This window comes from Esox lucius, chromosome 7, assembly GCF_011004845.1.
Source record: "Esox lucius isolate fEsoLuc1 chromosome 7, fEsoLuc1.pri, whole genome shotgun sequence".
In the NCBI taxonomy this organism is placed as follows: Eukaryota; Metazoa; Chordata; class Actinopteri; order Esociformes; family Esocidae; genus Esox; species Esox lucius.
The window spans coordinates 1100718-1113561 of NC_047575.1; the positions used below are offsets into that span (position 1 = coordinate 1100718).

At 43.3% G+C, this 12844-nt stretch overlaps 1 protein-coding gene and 1 long non-coding RNA gene across 4 annotated transcripts in view; one reads left to right on the forward strand and one right to left on the reverse strand.

Moving 5' to 3' along the window:
* The window catches only part of LOC105008073 (microtubule-associated protein 11), a 93336-nt gene that overhangs the window by 69783 nt on the left and 10709 nt on the right, over nucleotides 1–12844 (reverse strand). The window lies entirely within an intron of this gene.
* On the forward strand, nucleotides 9882–12792 carry LOC117594742. Of its 2 annotated transcripts, XR_004575990.1 has the most exons (7): nucleotides 9882–9967; nucleotides 10290–10410; nucleotides 10537–10670; nucleotides 10785–11015; nucleotides 11150–11249; nucleotides 11486–11699; nucleotides 12312–12792. It is a non-coding gene; the product is annotated as an uncharacterized LOC117594742 (long non-coding RNA). The 2 variants fall into 2 exon arrangements; XR_004575989.1 differs by lacking the exon at nucleotides 12312–12792 and having other exon boundaries at nucleotides 11486–11808.

Sequence of the window (12844 nt, forward strand, 5' to 3'; positions counted from 1 at the left end):
AAAAGGTGCGAGAGCTTGTTTTCCTCAATACCAACATTGAGTACAGGTGACCTTGCTCATTTATTGTAAATAGAGCGTTTTGCACTATTCTGCTACCCGGGGGAGGCCCAACAGGCAGGAAATCAATCCACCCACATTGCCAGGCATCAACCAAAGGGACACCCACCGACCGCAACCCCCCTGAATGAGGGCAGAGTATTGCCAGCAACATACAGCCCAATTGCACAAGTGCGCAACAGAGAGTCAACAAAAAGTTTGCACTGAGTTTGCATTTTTAACCTTTATTGCCAGATCATTCCACAGTAGTGGAGCTCCAGTTGCGTATTTCTTTAGTTTTTAGTGGTGCAACTGTGTTTAATGTATTTCGCAGTGTTTAGATCCTTGACTTGATCGTATACAGATTTATTTACTCTGTCGTTAATGAGCAAACTTGTAAGAATATCATGGAATTTATTTGTAGTCCGAGAATTTATAGTACGGCTTTTGAAACTCATTGTTTCCGGAGCAAGTGGATTTCTTGTTTTAACGGTAAATGTAATAAGACAGTGATCCGATAATCCAGGATCTTGGGGGAAATTATTAGATCTACAATATCTATTTCTCGTGACAGGACTAAATCGAAGGTGTGATTGTGGCAATGTGTTGGACCTGAGACATGTTGGATAAAACCCATTGAGTCAATTATGGCTTCAAAAGCTTTTTGAATAGGATCATTGGACTTTTCCATATGAATATTGAAATTGCCAAAAATTAGAATACTATCTACCATGACTACAAGTTTAGACAAGAATTCTGGAAACTCATTGAGGAACATTGTGTATGGCCCGGGGGGCCTATAAATAGTAGCTATGCAAAACGATTTATTGGCATGGTTAACTTTAATGAGTAAAACTTCAAAATAATGAAAATCAGTGATATGTTAGAGAGTACATTTATATTTACTGTCATAAAAATTTGCAACAAATTTCCTTTTCGGGATGCATGAGGGATATGATTACAAGTATAACCAGGAGGAGAGGCCTCATTTAAGGCAATTAATTCATTAGGCTTTAGCCACGTTTCACATAAACCAATAACTTCTAGTTTATGATCAGAGATTAATTCATTTACTGCAACTGCCTTTGGAGCAAGGGATCTAACATTTAGGAGTCCCATTTTGAGATGCGAGGTGATATAGTCATTTTTATTTTTAGGCTTTATCTTAATAAGGTTGTTTTTGTTAGCACTACCTTGTTTAACTTTTCTCAGCCTGGAACGAGTCACAGTGGCAACAGATAAAGCTGTACTAACTACTCTGCTATCTAGCTATGCTATGCTATCTAGCTATGCTATCGACAGACTCCACTATGCTAGCAGGCTGACTAACAGCCTGCAGCCTGACCTGCACCCTATCTCATTTTAAGGTTATAGGAGTGAGACTCCTGTCAATGTTCCTAGATAAAAGAAGAACACCACTCCAGCTAGGATGGAGTCCGTCGCTCCTCAGCAGATCAGACCTGGCCCTATTTCTGAAAAAGAAAGCCAGTTATCTACAAACTCTTACCTCCTGCGACGGGCAAAACTCAGTTTTCAGCCAGCGATTGAGTTGCGCAAGTCTGCTGTAGAGCTCGTCACCACCCCTAGCTGGGAGGGGGCCAGAGACAATTACTCGATGCGACACATCTTTCTAGCTAGTTTACACTTTGATGCTATGTTCTGCTTTGTAACCTCTGACTGTTTCATCCTAACGTCGTTGGTGCCAACGTGAATAACAATATCTCTGTACTCTCTTTACTTGCCAGTTTTAGACTTCGCTAGCACCAACCCCAGATTTGCGGCTACGTCGGTGGCTCTGCCCCCCGGTAAACAGTGTACGATCACCGGCTGATTCTTTAGTCTAATACTGCGTGTAATGGAATCGCTGATGACTAAAGTTTTTAGTTTTTCAAGGCCACCGGTAGAGCATGCCTGCCGATCATTCCCCTCCGAAGACGGCTCGGGCCTTGACTCCGACTCCAGTGGGGAAAACCTGTTGAAAGTCTCAGTTGGATTTAGCAACGATTCAGGTTTAACTGGTCGACAGCATTTCTTCCCAGTGACCAAGAGAAAGTTCTTGCCCGGCTGCAGGAGCTGTGCCGGGGGGGCTAACAAGACTATAAGTGATAAGGCATTTTAATGATACTTAACCTCGGGTGTTCAGGGGTGAGTAGTTCCGTTAATTATGTCCAAAAAGAGTCCCGGTGTAGTAAAGTTGGGTAAGAGGTCAACAGATAAAAAATATTAAGTTGGTAAAACTCTTAAAATAGAATTTTGACCAATTAGTTCATATAGAGTAAATTCGAAAAAGTTTGGCAGGTAGCCAGGTAGGTAACAGCAGGCAGCGTACAGCACGTCAACAATCCGCAAACTCAACCAGGTGATCAGGGGTTGAGCAGCTGAAAATTTGACTCGTCAGGGAAGATGACCTTACTCCATTCCTCTATGGTCCAATCCTTATGGTCTTTTGCATACTTCAGCCTGGCTCTTCTTTGCTTCTCATTGATGAAGGGCTTTTTTCTAGCTTTGCACGACTTCAGCCCTGCCCCTAGGAACTTATTTCGAGTCGTCCTCACCATGTACTTCATCCCAGCTGCTATTTGCCATTCTTTTTGTAGGTCACTTGATGTCATCCTACGGAAATGTTCAGGATGGAAGCAACCTGACAATCACTGTATCCCTCAGCCAGTAAAGCCAGAATTGAACCCTTCTTTTCTTCACTCAAAGCTTTTCTTTTCAACTTTTTTGTCATGCTGAGTGTTTTTTATACTTTTCATCGTTAAATTATATTTGTTTCTGGTAATTACCTAATCAGCACCTCATTAACTAGAATGAGGTGTGCCTGTTTTGAAATTTAACAGACACTGGAATGGAATAGCTGCCATACATTTAGAGATGCTGATTTAAGAAAAAAAAAAATCCCAGAGCTGTATGTACATTCGCAGAGAAAAATAGATCAAGGCAGGAACTTCATAAAAAAAAAATGAATAACTGATAATTAAACGCAGACTATAATAATTAATTAAGAATAAATTTGCCTAAGTAAAAAAGACAACTGAATGGTAGTTTCGTTCATTTGAATGACTGGCAGCGGAGTTCTACACATTAACGGAATACCCTGTTAGTTTTATGTTCGCATAGAAAAATAGATCAAGACAGTAGTGTTATAAAGACATTTTTGTAACAGATAATTGATAACATGGTAGGTTTAAAATTTTAATGTAGTAGTTGATTTTTGATTATAATGATAAACACAGATGAAATCCTACACTAAGCCATTGAGTAAGCAAAAAAGACTTGTGAACGACTGACTAGGTCAGTTTTATCTTTCAATTGAACGGTTGTTTCGTTCATTTGAACATCTGCCAGCGGAGTTCTATCCCGACTGCTGGCTTCCAGCTCAGTAGCCTACTCTCCATCCAACAGATGTTAGTTTGACTTTCTCAAAGAAAAATGGACCAAGAAAGTAGCATTGTAAATACATGTTTGTAACAGATCGTTGGACATTATTTCATTGTGATGATAAGCATAGTTGTAATCATAGAGTAAAACAAGCGGTTGCTTAAGTAAAAAACACACTTAAACCACACATGATGAGCATTCATTGACCCCAGAGGAAGGGGGCGGCTTTTGGCATTACTGACTGAAATTAACGAAATTACTCAAAAGATTAAAACTTTTTACTGAAAGACTCGACAAGATCCGAGTGAGCAGAATGAGTCTAACTTCCCATCACTAGTGTGGTACAATTAAGCAAACTCTACCGTCACTAGCTCCACCGGTAGCCATGCGTGAGTGTGCATGTGTTCCCACAGTTATCGTGGTGTGGGTTCCCTGGGTTACTAGTGTGAGCATCTGTCCCTCGCTGGAAGCTCTGCCCACACCTTTTGCTGTGTTGTCTACTGATACTATGTATTTGCTGGAATTAGAATAAGTAAATACAAGTTCTGGTAAATGTTTAATACCTTTTATTTGTGGTATCTAAAATAAAGCATGACTCGGCCTTCTGTCAGGAATCAGCCGTTTCGTATAGTGGTTGAAATAATGATTGCATAATCGATCGTCAAGGGAGAGAGTAATTCAATGATTTATTGCAGCATTTGATAGTCTATTATTCATGAGGGCTATATGCCCCTGGTAGGGTCTCCCAAGGCAAACATGTCCTGGGCGACGGGTCAGACTAAGAGCGGTTCAAAAACCCTTTAATGATGGAAACCATTTTGAGGACCGTGACATTGCCTGGTATGGCGCAGCCGGGGCCCCACCCTGGAGCCCGGCTTGGGCTCTGGAACCACACTCCTTGAGAGAGGATGGACTCTTCACCACTCTGGAGTTGCTCATGGTGAGTGACGGCGGGCTGGTGTGGGTTTGCTTATAGCCCCCCAGCTCTGCTGCCATGTGTTGGAGTTTACCCTGGTGAACGGGGTGCTGGAAATTGCTCAGACTGGGGACTCCATCGTTCTACTGGGGGACTTCAACGCCCATGTGGGCAACGACAGTGACACCTGGAGGGCCGTGATTGGGAGGAACGGACCCCCTGATCTGAACCCGAGTGGTGTTCAGTTATTGGACTTCTGTGCTAGTCACAGTCGTCGGGCGGTGGAAGGAGTACTTCAAGGATCTCCTCAATCCCGCCGTCACGTCTTCCATTGAGTAAGCAGAGGCTGAGGGCTCAGAGGTGGATTTGTCCATCACCCGGGCTGAAGTCACTGAGGTAGTCAAGAAACTCCTCGGTGGCAAGGCACCGGGGGTGGATGAGATCCGCCCTGAGTACCTTAAGTCTCTGGATGTTGTGGGGCTGTCTTGGTTGACACGCCTCTGCAGCATCGCGTGGCGGTCAGGGACAGTGCCTCTGGGATGGCAGACCGGGGTGGTGGTCCCTCTTTTTAAGAAGGGGGACCGGAGGGTGTGTTCCAACTACAGGGGGATCACACTTCTCAGCCTCCCCGGGAAAGTCTATACCAGGGTACTGGAACACTGGACCAGCTCTATACCCTCTACAGGGTGATGGAGGGTTCATGGGAGTTTGCCCAACCAATCCACATGTGTTTTGTGGATTTGGAGAAGGCATTCGACTGTGTCCCTCGCGGCATCCTGTGGAGGGTGCTTCGGGAGTATGGGGTCCTGGGTCCTTTGCTAAAGGCTGTCAGGTCCCTGTACGACCGAAGCAGGAGCTTGGTTCGCATTGCCGGCAGTAAGTCAGACATGTTCCCAGTGCATATTTGGACTCCGGCAGGGCTTGCCTTTGTCGCCGGTTCTGTTTGTAATTTTTATGGACAGAATTTCTAGGCGCAGCCAGGGGCCGGAGGGTGTCAGGTTTGGGGACCACACGATTTCGTCTCTGCTCTTTGCGGATGATGTTGTAGTGTTGGCCCCTTCAAACCAGGACCTACAGCATGCACTGGGACGGTTTGCAGCCGAGTGTGAAGCGGGTTGGGATGAAATCAGGTTGGTGGAGAGTTACTGCCTCAAGTGGAGGAGTTTAAGTATCATGGGGTCTTGTTCACGAGTGAGGGAAGGATGGAACGGGAGATTGACAGACGGATCGGTGCAGCTTCTGCAGTAATGCGGTCGATGTATCAGTCTGTCGTGGTGAAGAAAGACCTGAGCCGCAAGGCGAAGTTCTCGATTTACCGGTCAATCTACGCTCCTACTCTCACCTATGGTCATGAGCTTTGGGTCATGACCGAAAGGACAAGATCCCGGATACAGGCGGCCGAAATGAGCTTTCTCCGCAGGGTGGCTGGGCGATCCCTTAGAGATAGGGTGAGAAGCTCGGTCACCCGGGAGAAGCTCGGTCACCCGGGAGGAGCTCAGAGTAGAGCCGCTGCTCCTCCACATCGAGAGGGGTCAGCTGAGGTTGCTTGGGCATCTGTTCCGGATGCCTCCTGGACACCTTCCCAGGAAGGTGTTCCGGGCCCGTCCCACCGGGAGGAGACCCCGGGGAAGACCTAGGACACGCTGGAGGGACTATGTCTCCCGGCTGGCCTGGGAACGCCTCGGTGTCCCCCCGGAAGAGCTGGAGGAAGTGTCTAAGGAGAGGGAAGTCTGGGCATCTCTGCTTAGACTGCTGCCGCCGCGACCCAGCCCCGGATAAGCGGAAGAAGATGAATGAAAATTATTCATGAGATTACAGACTCGTTACTCAGTCTTGCAAACTCCATCTCATCTCATTCAATCTCAAAGAAACCTCTGGTCGTATCTCAACTCAATAGATATTGCAACCTGGAATATTTATTTATATATTGCACAAAATCATACATACAAATGTTTATGCTTGTCCATTAATTTATTCATAAACATGCACATTCACACGCGCTGCATGAACGAAGAAAAGAAAGCAACAACAAAAAGAAAGAACAGAAAGAAGAAAATCTTATAATTCCTGTCACTTATTTGTGTACATCAAAAAAAAAGTAACTTACAATAATACCTATCTTTTCACTTACTTTTTAAGTGTGTTAGTAATTTTTCTTGTAACATTCCTGTATTTTTTTCTTATACAAATTCTTAAATTTACAAACACTTCTGCAACACATTAACTCATAGTCCAAGGTGTTCCACAGTTTAACTCCGTAAATGGATAAACACATCTGTTTTTGTGTAGTTTGTGCAAAGAGTTTTAAAATGAAATTGCCTTCTATGGCCATCTTCCTCAGATACAAAAGTAAATAATGTTTGTAAAACCATAGGCAAAACTCTCTGCTTAACTTCCCACATAATAATCAAAATCTTCAAATCAACCAAATCTTTGAATTTTAGGAGTCCAGAATTTACAAATAAATTATTAGTATGTTCTCTATAGCCTGTCTTGTTGATCATCCTTAATGCTTTTTTCTGTAACAAAAACAGAGGTTTTGTGTTAGTAGGGTATGTATTACCCCATACTTCTGTGCAGTAACCAAAATATGGAAGTATTAAGGAATTGTACAACATATGCCACGTTGAATAATCTAAAACATCTTTAACTTTATATAAGAATACACATCACAGTACTGTAAGCCCATTGGCTAATTACTGTTGTGCTTTAATTGAACTTGACTTCCTGTGTACGGATAAACAGATGTTCTTTTGTAAACTAAACATACACTTTAACACTTTGAACTGAAAAGTGCGACTCTGCTCTTCATTTGTTTGGAGGCTTGTGTGGGAACGGAGCGTTTCCCTGTGGAATCCAAGTGGGACAGTCCAGGTGTGGCTCCACACCTAACCCTTCACACGTGGTCACAATAGCTATGCAGTATGGCCAGCTGTAACCTCTTGTGGACTGGGGTGTGGCTGCAGCTTCTAGCCTTCCTGTAATCCACAATGAGTTCCTTGGTTTTCTTAGCGTTGAGGGCCAGGTTGTTGTCAGCACACCATGCCGCCATTCGCATGACCTCTTCCCTGTAAGCAGACTCGTTGTTGTCACTAATCAGGGCTACCAACATGGTGTTGTCTGTGAACTTGACCATGGTGTTGGAACAGTGTACAGGAACACAGTCATGGGTGAAGAGGGATTACAGGACAGGGCTCAGCACACAGCTGTGGTACACCAGTGTTCAGGATCAGGGTGGAGGAAATGAAGTTGTCTAACCTGACAGACTGGGGTCTGTTGTTTATTAAGTCCAGAGTCCAGATGAAGAGAGAGGGGCTGATCCCCAGGTCAATGGAGTTCATTGACCAGCCTAGAAGGGATGACAGTGTTGAAAGCTGAACTGAAGTCTATGAATACCATCCTCACATACAGTGGATATAAAAAGTCTACACACCCCTGTTAAAATGCCAGGTTCTTGTGATGTAAAATAATGAAACAAAGATAAATCATGTCAGAAAGTTTTTCACCTTTAATGTGACCTATAACATGAACAATTCAATTGAAAAACAAACTGAAATCTTTGAGGGGGAAAAATAAAAAATAAAAAATCTAACAATAACCTGGTTGCATAAGTGTGCACACCCATAAAGTAATATTTTGTTGAAGCACCTTTTGATTTCATTACTGCACTCAGTCTTTTTAGGTAGGAGACTACACAGCAGAAGACTCTTATGCGGATCCGCGTCCAAGTCGCGAAACCCACGTGACTGTCACATTCGTTTTAGCGCCGCCCAGAGGATCAGATCCGCCTCGGCAGTGCCGTAAATTCTACTGTTCGACACTGGATCCGTGTCGGATCCGCAGAAGTGGACGTGCCTTTACTGTAATGGTTGAACTACAGTTGCTACACCATGAGCCGAGACAACAGAGTCATATCAGTGGAGATTTTCTTTCCTGGGACACGGTTGCGTTGAACTATCTGAGTAAGTGTATAGATTTATTGCACATTCACACTTTTGTGCAACATGCTATTGTTAGCTGAGAGGTGATGATCATGTAGCCCATTTGATTTAAAATGGGATAGTCATTTCGGCAGAATATGTTATGGTAGTGTGATAAAGACTGGTTTGGTCTGTTTTAATGTGTCGTTATCCATATGTTATCCATATGTAGCTTATGCTATGTTAGCAGCATGTAGCTGTTAGCTAGCATGCTGCTAGGCGCGATTGCATTATTTCGCAAGTATTGATAATGCCTATATATAGCTATATGTTTGTGTTCACGTTTGCGATGCAAACCTATAGCTGATAAATTGGCACTGGTATTTCAGTCAATGAAGTGGGGTCAATATTACAGTTAGTGAAGCATGTGTTCTCTATGATAACTAGCAGGTACAATTTTACCATGTTTAGCTTCTAGCTAGCTGTGCATTGTTAAGTTTGCATTTTGGCAAGTTTGGTCTCATGTGTAGTGTCTATCTGCCATCCTCTTTATAATGAAAATCAAGCTTCGGCATTTTAATCACTGTATAAGTCGGTTCAGAAAACTAATGGGTATTGGCGCCTGTTTGAACGTAAAGTACGGGCTTATCTATGGTTGCTACCGACCATTACCTTGAAACCATTCAGCAAATACACAGTACACACGGTTTAAAATGAGCGGCTAGTAATGAGTGAACATTACTAGCTAGCTACGTTTTTCATGTTGGTTTTGAGTGGTATGCACCCCCACTAACCTAGAAAATGGCTTTAAAACAGTAACATTAGCTAGCTAATACGGAGGAATACTCAATGCAGGGAGTCAGAGGCAGAGGGACAGTCACTGCAGCGTTAGCTAACGTTAGCTTCTTGTTTCATCTGGGGTCTAATAAACAGTTTAGTTTGTAGCAATGAAACAGACAACACCACTATTCAACAATGTTTTTATTTAAATACAACATTAGAAATGATAACTTTTACACACCTGATCAACGTGTCTTTCTGAAATGTCTCTTTTAGAACAAAAATGAATAGAAAGACTGTGCCTGTCTCCTTATCAACCTTAAGACGAACTGCTATATCCATTTTGGTAAGCCCTGAACATCTCTACTTTGCTGACTATGCCGGACAAATGCTAAAATCTTTTGTAAACCATTTTGGTGAGCTGTATGGGACAGACCAGATTGTGTACAATGTCCACTGTCTGGTCCACCTGGCAGACGAGGGGAAGAGGCATGGCTGTCTGTCTTTTTCAGCAACAACACCCCAACATATTCTGCCAAAAAAAATGCAACAGTACTCTACGGTTGAGCTGAAGTTCTACTTGACCATTATGACCTGTACTTTTTCCTTCCTTATACTTCTTCCCACCTTAGGGCACCATTCAGGTTACCTTTCAGCCCATCTTACTTGCTTATTTGTATACATTGTAGGCCTATACTTGTGCATGCTTTAGTCCATGTTATTCCTTTTTTTTCTACATTAAGGATGCCTTTTCATCTAATTGAATTTCAAGCAAGCGAGGACATTGCTGTTGTGCCAGTTGACTGGTATGATGACGGGATGGTGTACTGGCCCAGCTTTAAGAGCACTGAACGTGTGAAACGGGCAGCTGCTAACGAGGAGAAGCATGAGCCAAACTGGCGAAGATATGACGTAAAGGTCGTCAGAACTTGTGGTATGCCAATTCATAAAATTCTTGTTTTAAAATAATTTCATGGTTGCTTCTCCTTATGCTTGGAATAACCTATTCTTTCTATTTTCTGAAAATGCACATGAGATTGTCTTTGCCTTGCATTGTTTAAAATGTTCAATTTATATCTGTGGATGCTATTCTTGGCTAGGTCTCTCTTAAGAGATATTGTGTTCTCAATGAGACCAACCTGGTTAAATAAAGAGAATAATAATAATAATAATACTAACAATTATCATAATCAATATTATGTGCAGCTCTACAGCTAATTTGAAACTCATGTTCATTTTAACATATTCAATTTTAGATCACTACAAAAACGCCATCAGGCTAATGAATCAATATCAGACCGGCTGCAACACCTCTGAGCTACAGTCTGGGGCAGAGCAGGAGGGTGAGCTGCCAGAGAAACGAGTCAGGAAGCCAATGTAAGTGGGTTCGGTCTTGTTTTTATGTTTCTACAGTAATAGGAATGTTATTTCCTGTAGCATTAAAAAAAAAAGTATATTTGGCAATTTTGGGATTGCAGTAACCAAAATGATATGGTTTCTTAGCAGCCATCATTTTGGGGACTCTGATGAGAGTGAAGAAGAGACAGAAAATTGTGACTTAGCTTCTCTGAGGTCCCACGACCTTCCAACTCGGCTGGTGTATCAGTTGGATCCTCAAGCCCAAACCAATTAAACTGGTAAGGAATAATCTCTTAACATCAAAATAACAAAATCATAATATTTATAATATAGATATGGTTTACCTGGTTAGTGCTAAAGATATTCCCCTCTCCTTGTATCCATTCCTCCAGCTCCACCATCTCGCCGAGTGCCAGGCAGCAGAGTCACTACTCCTCAACCTGGAGGAAACTGTCTAGGGCCATTGTTTGGCCCTGTAGCTCGCAGCATACCATTGGTTAACAGATCACAACCATTTAATAGCAATCTCTCTCCCTTAGCACCTGACCATGGGGCTGGACCGCAACACCCTTCACCACCTCAACTCCCTGCACCTGCATTTAACATAAGGAGAGTTACTCAAGGTAGGGACTGATTTCTGAAATATTAGTGAATTGGAAGGCCCCAAAGTGTATTATAAGTCATGGTTAACAGATGACTACCATTTAATAAAAAAAATGTCCCACTCTCTCACACCACCCAACTCACTATGGGTCAGGGACGGCAGTCCCTCCTCAACTCCCTCCCCCCCCCGCACCAACCCTCAACATGAGGCGAACAGAGGATCCCTCTTCAAGCCTGGCCTACAGACCAACATGGTGAGGGGGAAGAATGACCGATAGCATTCCCTGCTCTGGGGAGCACTAACTGACAAATCCATAGGGGCATTCTGTGCCACAGATTTTGGAAAAACATCCCACAACCATCACATATTTTCACAACTTTTGTCATTAACTATTGTCAATAACTAAGGTCAGTATTATGAGTAATGAGGATAAACACTGTAACGTGATATTTTATACACATTTTAGCTATATTTCATGTGTGTCAACAGCGGCTGAGGTCCACATCCTTAGCCTGCTGGAGACCATTAAACAGCAACAAGACCAGCTTGTGGCAAAGGTGAACTACCTCAGCAGCAGGCTGAACAGCAACCCCGGGGCCAGATGCCGGACAATATCCAGATTCCCCTGGAACAATTGGAGGCAGTGGAGGCATTTGAAATGTTTTTAAAGGAACCGTCAAATGGCCCAGCTCGACAGAGAGTGGTGAGTTTTCTTACTTAATATGAATCTTGCCATTAGGTTTATTGATTGTCCATGATTATTGCAAATATTCTATTGAACAGCCCTGAACAGGCCTGTCCTGATCCGCATTTTAAACGCAAGTAAATGGAGTTTACCCACCGCTCAAATGTCAGAAATAGAGTTTATCCATCTGTTAAGAGTTTACCTCCAAATAGCCTGAACTATAGCCTGGGCTAGTGACATGTTGAAAATGTTGTTAAAGACATCGGGGAACTGCCCAGCATATGCTCTGAGCACACACCCAGGGACGCCATCAGGACCTGCAGCCTTGTGTGCATTCACTCTGCTCAGTGCAGACGACACTTCTGCAGTGGATAGTCTGGGGGGGGGGCGTCTCGGGGAGTTCAGCTTTAATGGTTGTCTCTTTGTTGTCCCTGTCGAAGTGTGTGTAGAACCTGTTTAACTCGTCGGTGAAGGAGACATCGCTGGGTGTGGGGGTAGTGTTCTTTGGCTGGTAGTCAGTGATGGCAGGATGCCCTGCCACACACATCGAGGATCAGAGTTGTTGTTGTTGAAGTGCTCCTCAATCTGTGGTTTGTGGTAATTTATAGCCATCTTGATGCCCCTTTTCAGGTTGGCTCTGGATGACCTGTAGACCTCTGCATCTGCAATCCAAAAGCAGCGTCACATGCTTTTAGCAGTTGTCAGACCTCTCTATTCAACCACGGCTTCTGGTTCGTGAAGGTCTTCATTAGATTATGGGTGGTGACATTGTTGATGCAGATGTTAATGTAATCTAGAACGTTGAAGCATGTGTTTCAATGTCCGTATGGGAGTCAAGGGTGGCTTAAGTGGCAAACAGACTCCAGACTCTGTGTTGAAACTGGTGCTGTAGAAGTAAGTCTGACCCTTTTGACCACACTGACTGTCCTCACTGGTGGTTTCACACGTTTAATGAGGGGTAAATACTTGGGTAGTAGGAATATTGAGAGATGGTCAGATTCATCCAGATGGGGGAGGGGAATGGCTTTGTAAGCCTCTGGAATGTTTGTGTACACCTGGTCCACTGTATTGCATTTTGGTGGAATTAAGGAAAAATAAAAAAAGGCTTTCATCTAATCATCAGCTATTCCAGACTGGTTGAGTTTGTACACCATGTTTTGTCT